At 40.6% G+C, this 10,775-nt stretch overlaps 1 long non-coding RNA gene and 1 pseudogene across 1 annotated transcript; one reads left to right on the forward strand and one right to left on the reverse strand.

The window, feature by feature from the left end:
* Window positions 1-2,041: 2,041 nt before the first annotated feature.
* Window positions 2,042-8,808, reverse strand: LOC150019860 (uncharacterized). Its single transcript, XR_016509088.1, has 3 exons — window positions 8,710-8,808; window positions 3,497-3,542; window positions 2,042-2,301 (listed from the first exon to the last, which is right to left on the reverse strand). It is a non-coding gene; the product is annotated as an uncharacterized LOC150019860 (long non-coding RNA).
* Window positions 4,188-6,440, forward strand: LOC150019861 (lysine-specific demethylase RAD23B pseudogene; annotated as a pseudogene).
* Window positions 8,809-10,775: the final 1,967 nt, after the last annotated feature.

Genomic DNA, 10,775 nt, shown 5'->3' on the forward strand with positions numbered 1-10,775 from the left:
TATCATTTGGAATGGAAGGGCAGATGCAGTGCTTCCTAGACAAGATAAAGCTAAAGGAGTTCATCATCACCAAGCCATTATTATATGAAATGTCAAAGGGACTTAAGAAAAAGAAGATCGTATAGGTGGTGACAAATATATCAATTTGCTCTTTAGCTATATTAAATTCAATTTTGCATAAAAAAAAGAAAAAGATCAAAACTTATGAACACTAAAATGACAACAAACTCACAACTATCAACACCTGAATCTAAAAAAGAAAAACAAAATCCAACTAAGCAAAGCAGAATAGGAACAGAATCATGGGTATGGGGATCATTTGGAAGGTTATAAGCTGGGAAGGGGGAGGGAGGAAAATGGGGAAATGGTGCAGGGATTAAGAAGCAGAATTGGTACAAAATAGACAGGGGAAGTTAAGAATAATATAGAAAAGGTGAAGCCAAAGAACTTATATGCACGACCCATGGACATGAACTAAGGGGGAGTGGGATTACTGGAGGGAAGGGGCGTACTGGGCAGAGGGGAGCAAAGGCAGAAAAAAATTGGAACTACTGTAACAACATAATCAATAAAATATACTTAAAAAATAATCCCGTGATACAGTGAGGCCGCGATAAGTGAACCGGGATACAGAGAAGGACTACTGTATTGGTATGAGGCTGGGCTGCCAGCCACACCCACTCTCTTTCCTCACTAGCTAAACAGGTGGACAGAATGACAAAGAGATCTTGCCAGGTAATAGGAGACAGTGAGATATTTAAATTCCTTAATGAAATGGGTTGGGTCAGTATAGTAAGAACCAAGGCGTTGTTCTACTTGAGAGAGGTCGGAGAGGGAAAAAGCAATGTGAAGCCGAATGGGTCCCTGGAGCTCAGCAAGCTGTCTAAGACAGAGGACAGGATGAGGCTGAGAAATTGTCTCGCGATGTAGTCTGGGGAAAGTGGTGGGTTGGGTTGGCCACCCCCGGGGCATTAGGAGGTGGAGGAGCATAGGGAGGAGAAGAGGAGAGGAGGCAGTCTTCTAGGGCATCTGAAGGGATTTTAGGAGTCAGAGACGGAGTAATGGGATCAATAGGATCAGATGGATGGGTTTTGGGGAGGATAAAGTGAGGAGGATTATTTGGTAAGTGGAACAGGATTGACAGAAGAAGGGGTGGTTGTGTAGGTCAGAAAAGCCTTGAATGGGTCTGGCTCAGTGGATTGAGAGTCGGCCTCCGAACCAAGTGTCGCTGGTTTGATTCCCAGTCAGGGCACATAACTAGGTTGCATGTCAGGTCCCCAGTTGGGGGCGCGAGTGAGAGGCAACCACACAGTGATGTTACTCTCCCTCCTTCTCCTTTCCCCTCTCTAAAAATAAAAAAAATAAACAAACAAACAGATAAATTATTTAAAAAAAAAAAAAAGCTTTGAATGGAGGGAATTTCACTCTACTTGCCCAGGTGGTGACAGTAGTTGTTGAGATCAGTTGATATTCGGGGCCCAAGAGTCCCTTTCTCGGGCCAAACAGACCTGTTGTCTAATTTATATTGAGGCCAGGCAGTATTACAGAAAAATATCAGTCTTTTAGTTTTGAGGTCCATTTAAGGCCTAAGTCCTTGAGGTTTCTCAGTAGTCACTCCAGGGATGGTGTTCCAGGGACGGTGTTCCACTAGGGCTTGGATTGGCCTGAATGTGAGAAGGGTGAGGAGTAAGGCCTGTCTCCCAGCTTGAGGGCCTCTCAGCGGGTGTACTGCCCTGTGATCCATCAGAGCAGTGACAGAGGAAGAGGAGAAAGGAGAGGGGTGTACCTCGGTCCTCTTATCCCTCAAGGGTCCAGAACCTGGTAGCGCCTCTCACCCAGCACTGGGATTTCGGAGTGATGTGCAGTGACAACAGGAGCAGAGAGAGGGCTGGAAGTGCGGGGAGAAGCAAACTCCTTACCCTGGTAGAGATCAGCCAGTGTGGATGCAGGGACAAGGCAAATGGGTGTCCCTGAACACATCTCATTCTAGGTTTCAGCCAAAATGTTAGGCTTGTGCGAAGAAGACGGTAGGAGACATGTAAACCAACTCAAAGCCTTTATTGGGGAGGTCTGAGCAGGCTTGGCTGAGTCTGGAGTGACTGCAGCCACATAGTATGTGTTTAGTGGAAAATAATTAGAATATTATGTAAATAGTCCAGTAAATAATTATCTTTCAGATCATATATTTTTTCTTTAAAATTTGTGTATATTCTTGGGATGTTTTCAGAAGTAGATTTTCATATGTATCTGCCTGACCTATAGGATAAGCTGTGCAGGCTTCAGATTCAAATTCCGCAGCACCTGGAAAAAGAATTAAAGGATTATATTCTTTATCTAAAATACAAATAAGTGTTAAGAAGAATGAAAACATTTATATATGACTACAATACACACACAAGATTACTATGAAATATAATTTGTCCATGGTTGCCGACTGTATTCATTGCTATTGTGGCTAAGTATCAGAGCTTCTGGTTTTTTTGTTCTTCATTCATTTAATCAACAACCATGCACTGAGTATGACAAGCACTGGAGTTACAAGGTGGAGATGACACAGTCCACCCCTGAACAATCATATATTATAAACTCAAAAGACAGATGAATGTGCAATTTCCACTCAGAGTCATATATAAGATGACAAATATTAAGGGGCACACAGAAGGGACATCCAAGTTTTGTGTCAATATTGTCAGCTATTTGATGAAGGTGATATATGTGTGTATATATATATATATATATATATATATACACACACACACACACGCACACACATATATATATGTAAGTGGGTAGCTGAAGAATTAGGAAAGAGTGTGCCAGAGAAACAAATGAAGCAGATGCTCAGGCTATAGGTGAGGGAGAACACTTGTGGAATTAGAAATAGTCTAGTTTGGCTAGATGCTAGAGCAAAGGGGCAGAGTAGGGTAAGTGGTATTTTGAAATAAGTCTGAATTATTTGGCAAGAACTAAATGGATTTCTGTGTTTTTATTCCATGCAAAGGAATCTGGAGTTTTTCCTGAGGGTCAAGGGTAAACCAATGACAAAGTCGATGACTGGAGATTTAAATGTTGCCCCTCAGCGACAGCTATATGAACTGTAACTGCTTGACTAAGCATTACTAGATGAGTCAGGTTATTGGGCCTTATATCTCTAGCAAAAACATGAGAGGTGGATGAAGCCCACTTTTCTGACAAGAGGTTCAGTGTGCAGGTTGACAGACCCATAGGCATGGCAGAGGAAAGGAAGGGGACAGCCAGAAACTAAAAGAGATACATGGACTTTTGAGATTTTAAAAAAGCTATGAAATGTGATAAATGAATGCAAATAAGTGTATTCTTCCTTGTGAATGTTTATGCTTTCACATTTTTCAATCCCTATGTATAAGAAAATACTTAATACAGTATGGGTTACTCAAACATGTAAATGGATGCCATTTGCTATTTATTTCAGAAATCAATAATATCAAAATTTAATTAATAAAATATGGCAACATACCTTCTTCTAGTTCTCTAGTTAGAATTTTTTCGAACTCCTGCCGCATCTGAAATAAGTCAAGTATAATTTATAACAATGAAGTTAAACAAGAGACATTATTATAAGAATGACATACAGCTTATGAAATGTGAGCTTTAAATAATTTTATTTAATTTCTATCTACTTTTAAAAGGTTTCATTTATTTATTTTTAGACAAAGGGGAAGGGAGGAAGAGAAACATCAATGTGAGAGAGAAACATCAATCAAGTGCCTCTCACACGCACCCTGACCAGGGATGGAACCCACAACCCAGGCATGTGCCCGAACTGGAAATTCAACCAGTGAACTTTCAGTTTGTGAGACGACACCCAACCAGCTGAGCCAGGGCTAAATAATAATTTTAGAGACTAGCCCTAACTTGGGGATTGCGTAAATAAATAAATAAACAATCACATAAGTAAAATCAATTCCCACTAACTTTTATGAATATGTAAATGCTACTTAGATTAATCTGATAAAAGGTACAGTTGATATTGGTCTATTGAGTAAACATGACTTTAGGAAAGTGATGTTTGATCCCATTGGTACAACAAAGTTTAAACAGGTGAAGTCATATTTTACAAGGAATGCATTATTTTGCAATTGTTAGGAAAACTGCCCTTTGTAAAAGTTTAATCAGGGACTCTGCTCAAGATGGCAATATAGACAGACCCCGCCCAGCGGCCAGCACCCGGAGCAGGCCCGGCAGCGGAGCGGCGCGGCGGCACCATGCAGGTCACCCTGAAGACTCTGCAGCAGCAGACCTTTAAGATCGACATCGACCCTGACGAGACGGTGAAAGCACTGAAAGAGAAGATTGAATCCGAAAAGGGGAAAGATGCCTTTCCTGTAGCGGGTCAGAAATTAATTTATGCAGGCAAAATCCTCAATGATGATACTGCTCTAAAAGAATATAAAATCGATGAGAAAAACTTTGTGGTGGTTATGGTGACAAAACCCAAAGCAGTGTCAACACCAACACCAACAACAACTCAGCAATCAAATCCTGCCACCACTACCACAATTAGTTCTTCCACAGCACCAGCTGTGGCTCAGGCCCCAACCCCCGCCGCCGCTTTGGCTCCCACTCCCACACCTGCATCTATCACTCCAGCATCAACGACAGCATCTTCTGAACCTGCACCTGCTAGTGTGACAAAACAGGAGAACCCTGCAGAAAAGCCAGCAGAAACACCAGTGGCTACTAGCCCGACATCAACTGACAGTACATCAGGAGATTCTTCTCGGTCAAACCTTTTTGAAGATGCAACAAGTGCACTTGTGACAGGTCAGTCTTATGAAAATATGGTCACTGAGATCATGTCAATGGGCTATGAACGAGAGCAAGTAATTGCCGCCCTGAGAGCCAGTTTCAACAACCCTGACAGAGCAGTGGAGTATCTCTTAATGGGAATTCCTGGAGACAGAGAAAGTCAGGCTGTGGTTGATCCCCCTCCAGCAGCAGGTACTGGGGCTCCTCAGTCCTCAGTGGCTGCAGCTGCAGCGACGACGACAGCAGCAACTACAACAACAAGTTCTGGAGGACATCCCCTTGAATTTTTACGGAATCAGCCTCAGTTTCAACAGATGAGACAAATTATTCAACAGAATCCTTCCCTACTTCCAGCATTGCTACAACAAATAGGTCGAGAAAATCCTCAGTTACTACAGCAAATTAGTCAACATCAGGAGCATTTTATTCAGATGTTAAATGAACCAGTTCAAGAAGCTGGTGGTCAAGGAGGAGGGGGTGGAGGTGGCAGTGGAGGAATTGCAGAAGCTGGAAGCGGTCATATGAACTACATTCAAGTAACGCCTCAGGAAAAAGAAGCTATAGAAAGGTTAAAGGCATTAGGATTTCCTGAAGGACTTGTGATACAAGCATATTTTGCTTGTGAGAAGAATGAGAACTTGGCTGCCAATTTTCTTCTACAGCAAAACTTTGATGAAGATTGAAAGGGACTTTTTTTTAATCTCACACTTCACACCAGTGCATTACACTAACTTTGTTCACTGGATTGTCTTGGGATGACTTGGGCTCATATCCACAATACTTGGTATAAGGTAGTAGATTGTTGGGGGTGGGGAGGGAGGGATCTAGGATATAGGGCAGGGATAAATAAAGTGCATGTCTGCTTCAATTAGCAGATGCTGCAGATCCACACAGTATGTAAAATAGACAACCAAAAACCAGCTTTTGCAGGTCTTTATATCTTGTATAAAACAGTAGGTAACTTCCTAGGTTTCACTCTTTAGTGTACTAGATCCAGAAATTTAGTGTAATGCCCTGCTTAATATTTCTTTGACTTAACATTGGTTTCAGAAAGAATCTCTGCTACCTAGAATCTACAGTCTATTTCATGGCAACACTGGATAATGGCTTTATGAAATTGAAAAAAATTTGGGGGACATCTATAAACAGAAATGCCAAATTATTGCTAGTTATTGTTGCTGCTTCAAATAAGTATAAAATTAATGTCAAGAAAGCCCATTCTTTCATGTTAAATACTTGGGGTGGGGGGGGAAGAAGGGGAACCTTTTCTTAAAATGAAAATAATTACTGCTATTTTCAAATCTCTTGATCATTGAATGTGAGACCCTTCTAACATGATTTGAAAAGTTCTACAATTATAGGCAGAGTTATTTTCCTGTTTACATTTTTTGGTTTGTTTTGGGGGAAAATTGGTAGGTGTCTAAATACTGTTTACTTCCTTGTTACAATGCAGTAAAAGTTTTAAAACCTTCGTTGCATGTTTGCTTTTGATGTATCCCTTTGTGAAACTAGCACTTTGGGGCCAATGGAAAAACGCAGCCTTCACTCTCCCTCCTCCCCTCCCTCAGCAGAAACGTGTTTGTCAGCAAGTCGTGAGTTCAAACTGCTGCCTTTTTTAAACCCCACAACATGCTGATTCAGTTTAAAATTAATGCAAATGTTTCAAAACTGGGTTTCTGATATTTGTAAATGTTTTTCTTTATTAGATAAGAATATATGACCATTAAAGTCATTAGGATTATACTGCTTTCAAAAAGAGGTGAACAGAACTAGAATCCTGCATCTTTTATTGCATTGGAAAGACTGATGAATGATGAAATCTTTGGGGCGGGTTGGGAGATGTGTCTGGAAAAGTACTTTGAAAAATATACAATCAAGATATCTTGTGGCATATTAAAAGAAAAACCTCAAAAAAAAAAAAAAGATGGCAATATAAGTAAATGCAGTACTCACATCCTTCCACCACCACATCAAAATTGCCACTAAACTACAGAACAACCATCATTCAGAACCACCTGAAATATAGCTGAATAAAAGTCCTACAACAAGGGATTTAAAGAAGCAGCCACATTGAGGCTGGCAGGAGGGGCAGAGATGCAGAACGGGCTGGTCCCACACCCATGTATGGTGGATAAATATCGGGAAGGATATCTTGGCTGCAGATATCCTGAGAAGCGAGGTGGGTCCTAGCCCCACACCAGGGCCCCTAGACCAGTGTTCCCGTGCCAGGAAGAAAAGTCCCCATAACTTCTGGCTGTAAAAGTCAGTGGGGATTGAGGCTGAGTGAGATGGAGGGCTTCTGAGTCCCAGGCATTTTTCTTAACTGTCCCACACACAGACTTCCTTGGACTCACTCCCTTTGAGCCCCAGTACTGGGCAGCAGCTTAAGACACAAGAGACACCCAGGGAGGAACTGAATTGCCTGGCATCTGGGTAAGAGCTGGGTGGGGGGCAGTTTTCTGCCAGACAAAAGTGCTAGCAGAGGCCATTGTTCTTTTCTGAGACCCTGACCCACTACAGAGAGGACAGGTGGGCACCATATCTGAGTCTCCATCAATCAGACAGACTCACACCATTTGCCCTGTCCTGGTTATTCCCTGAGACCCCACTCCACCCAACCAGTGGGCCCACCTAAGCTGTTTATAGTGGCTTTTTAAAAAATATGAATGGCCTGTCTTGGCTCATGCTTCAGACTTTCCTAAAATACCTCAAACAAGCAGCAGCTGGCCTCAGTATGCCCTGTACCTATCACTAAGTGGCCTCAACCTAGCACTAGCAGCAGCTGGCCTTGGTTGGCATCTTGTCCTTACCTAAGCACCCTGAAGCCCAGCATAAATAGATGGCTTTTTACAGATTTATTTGTAGCTCATGCCAGTTGGCCCTGGCAGAACACAGGTGGCAGCTGACCCTGAACCTTCCAAGAGGCCCCAGAGCCCGCGCTCCCGTTGGATATATCCAGACCACACTGAAGCAACCATCCGACCACTCAACATGTGAAACACTGAAGGGGCAGACTCAACTGGCACCAGACCCCAATGAAGTAAGTCCTGCGCTGTGGGGTGGGCCGCTGCACAGCTGATCCTCCACAGTGGTTGGTGGTCACAGCCAGTCCTTGCAGCCAATGGGCCTGAGAGTAAATATCTTCCATTGATGTGCCAACACCAATCAAGGCTCAACTATAAAAGGAGGGAGTATAGAGCCCACACAAGTGGCACGCCTGGAGTGCCAAGCTTGTGTGATCAGGGAGGTTGTGTCGCTGGACCCTGCAGAACACCTACTACATAAGGCTACTCTACCAAGCCTGAGAGATGTAGCAGCTCTACCTAATTCATAGAAACAAACATAGGGAGGCTGCCAAAATGAGGAGACAAAGAAACATGTACCAAATGAAGGAACAAAGCAAAACTCCAGAAAAACAACTAAACAAATGAGACAAGAAATCTACTAGACGCAGACTTCAAACACTGGTTATAAGGATGCTCAGTGAACATAGTGAGAACTTCAATAGCATAAAAAAGGACATGGAAATCATAAAAAAGAACCAGACTGAAATGAAGAATAATTTGCAGAGAGTTGACTCAACAGGACAGTGGATGAAGCTGAGAATCAAATCAGCAAAAGATACCCAATCAGAACAGCAAATGAAAAAATAATCCAAACAAATGAAGATAGTATAAGGAGCCTCTGGGACAACTTTAAGCATACAAACATTCACAGCACGGGGTTGCTGGAAGGAGAAGAGACAGAGCAAGAAATTGAAAACCTATTTGAAAAATGACAGAGACTTCCAAAACTTGGTGAAGGAAATGGACATACAGTCCAAGAAGCACAGAGTCCCAAATAAGATAAACCCAAAGAGACCAACACCAAAGGTTAAAGACAAAAAGAGAATCTTAAAACCAGCAAGAGAAAAGTAGTTACCTATAAAGGAGTTCCCATAATACTGTCAGCTGATTTATCAACAGAAACTTTTCAGGCCAGAAGGGATTGGCAAGAAATATTCAAAGTGATGAAAAGCAAGGACCTATAACACATGTGAAATGTGCAAGAGTCTTGTTAGATTCAGTGCCAAGGTTTTTATGGCACACTAATCACACAGGCATCTTCCCCATAGCATGTGCCAAAATACAAGATTCCCAGAAGGAAAGGAAGTGTTCAGCATGAACCCCACTGTTTGTACAAACAGTTTGGGTATAGTGAACCATTCTTATCAGTTAGGGAATGGTGGGAACCCTCCCCAGATTCAGGTTTCCAGACACCAACCAAGGCCAGATATTGAAGCAGGACTTTCTAAGGATAGCAGCCTTAGGCCTGCTGTATGAAATTGTTCTGCACAGCAGCTATAGCCCTGACTTAATTTCTGGTGTTGTCTTAAAATTTATTTAACACAGATTTAAAGAACACAGATTGAGGAACTATTATGTCATGCACTGTGTTAGGAATACAAACACTGACAAACACTTGAACATAAAAAAACTGTAAACCAGAGAAATCTCATCTGTTATGAAATTGTCTGAAATAAATTTTTAAGTTTTCAGTTCTAAGAAGAAGATCTAATGAATATCCGTTCAATGATATCTGTATTTTATAATATCATTAAATAACACAATTGAAAGAAATTATAAATTACTTCTGAGGTATTGGACAAACATTAACTAAAATGTGAAAAGTCAAGGTAAAAATTAGCAAAACAGATATGGAGTAATCTACAGTACAATGGAATCAAGTGGGCAATGCTAAACTTCATGTAATGGTAAGAGAGGCAACAAATTAAATATCATGAAAGATGAGAAAATATGCTTCAATAACCAGTGCAACTAAAGTCACAGACTTAGGTGATATGTTATTATAATTATTGTCTTTAAAGTTAGAATAACAATGCTGGGTAAGAAATTCACAGTATAAACAGTCCAAAATGTTAAATAAAGCTTGTATAAATAAAAATAGCAATTAAGAATATTCTCTCACATAAGATGACCAAAATTTTAACTTAAAAATAGAAATTAATCCATTTAGTGTTACAAGATTATTTAATTCATAAAAAGGATTTATCTCAGTTTCATTTAAACAATAAATATCCAATATGCTTAAGTACTTGGATATCAATCATTCACTTAAGCGTGGAAAAATCAGGGTGCAGCAAAATTTTCAATTTGTTATGAAGCGTCACCAAACTAAAACCCATTACAAAGTAAACCAAAGCATCGCCCAGTATACCATAAGTTATTAGGCAGTAATATTTAGTTTCTAAAATTGAAATTATATGTAGCTTTAAAAAAATTTTTAAATGTGTCAGTTTAGCTACATTTGTTGAGTAAAGTTAATGATAGGCATCTCTTTAAAATGAGAGATCTGGGGACTTAAAAACGATTGTAGAATTTATGTCTCCTTTCTATATTAGCACAAATAATTAAGGCCTTTACTCAGTGTGCATTAGTCAATTAAACAACTTGGAATTTCACCAAATTAAACACTAAAATTATATCAGAAATCTGAAGCCCAAGGGAAAAAAGATACTATAACTAAGCTTGGCCAAGTAAGTCTCCATGCTATTATTTGAAGTCCGCGGCCTTAAAGTAGGAATCAAGTTTTCTTTTGGAGTATAATTTCCATAGAGTACAGAACTATTACTAAGATTTCCAACAGAAGGCGTCTCCAGGACTAGCCTTGTATTAGGAGTGTTGAGTAAAAATCTGTTACGCACTTTCTGCAGGAGAAGTTCAGTGTTGACTTCAGCTAGCCTCTCGTTAGTCCTGTGAAGATTGTAAAAATAAATGCTTAGTATTTCATTTTTCCCTAAGTGACTTGCATTTTTTAAAGTTGCTGCAGTAGTAAATGGAATTTCCCATTAAACAGCATTTTAACACTGAAAATGTGTAGGAGTAGACCTACTATATACAAGTTTAAGTCCTAAATTGTTCTAAAGAAGTACATATGCTTGAGGGGGGACTGTGGGGGTTCCCGACGAATGAGTAATCCAAAGCAGG

The sequence above is a fragment of the Furipterus horrens genome, unplaced genomic scaffold, assembly GCF_987537825.1.
Source record: "Furipterus horrens unplaced genomic scaffold, mFurHor1.1.pri manual_scaffold_2, whole genome shotgun sequence".
NCBI lineage: Eukaryota > Metazoa > Chordata > Mammalia > Chiroptera > Furipteridae > Furipterus > Furipterus horrens.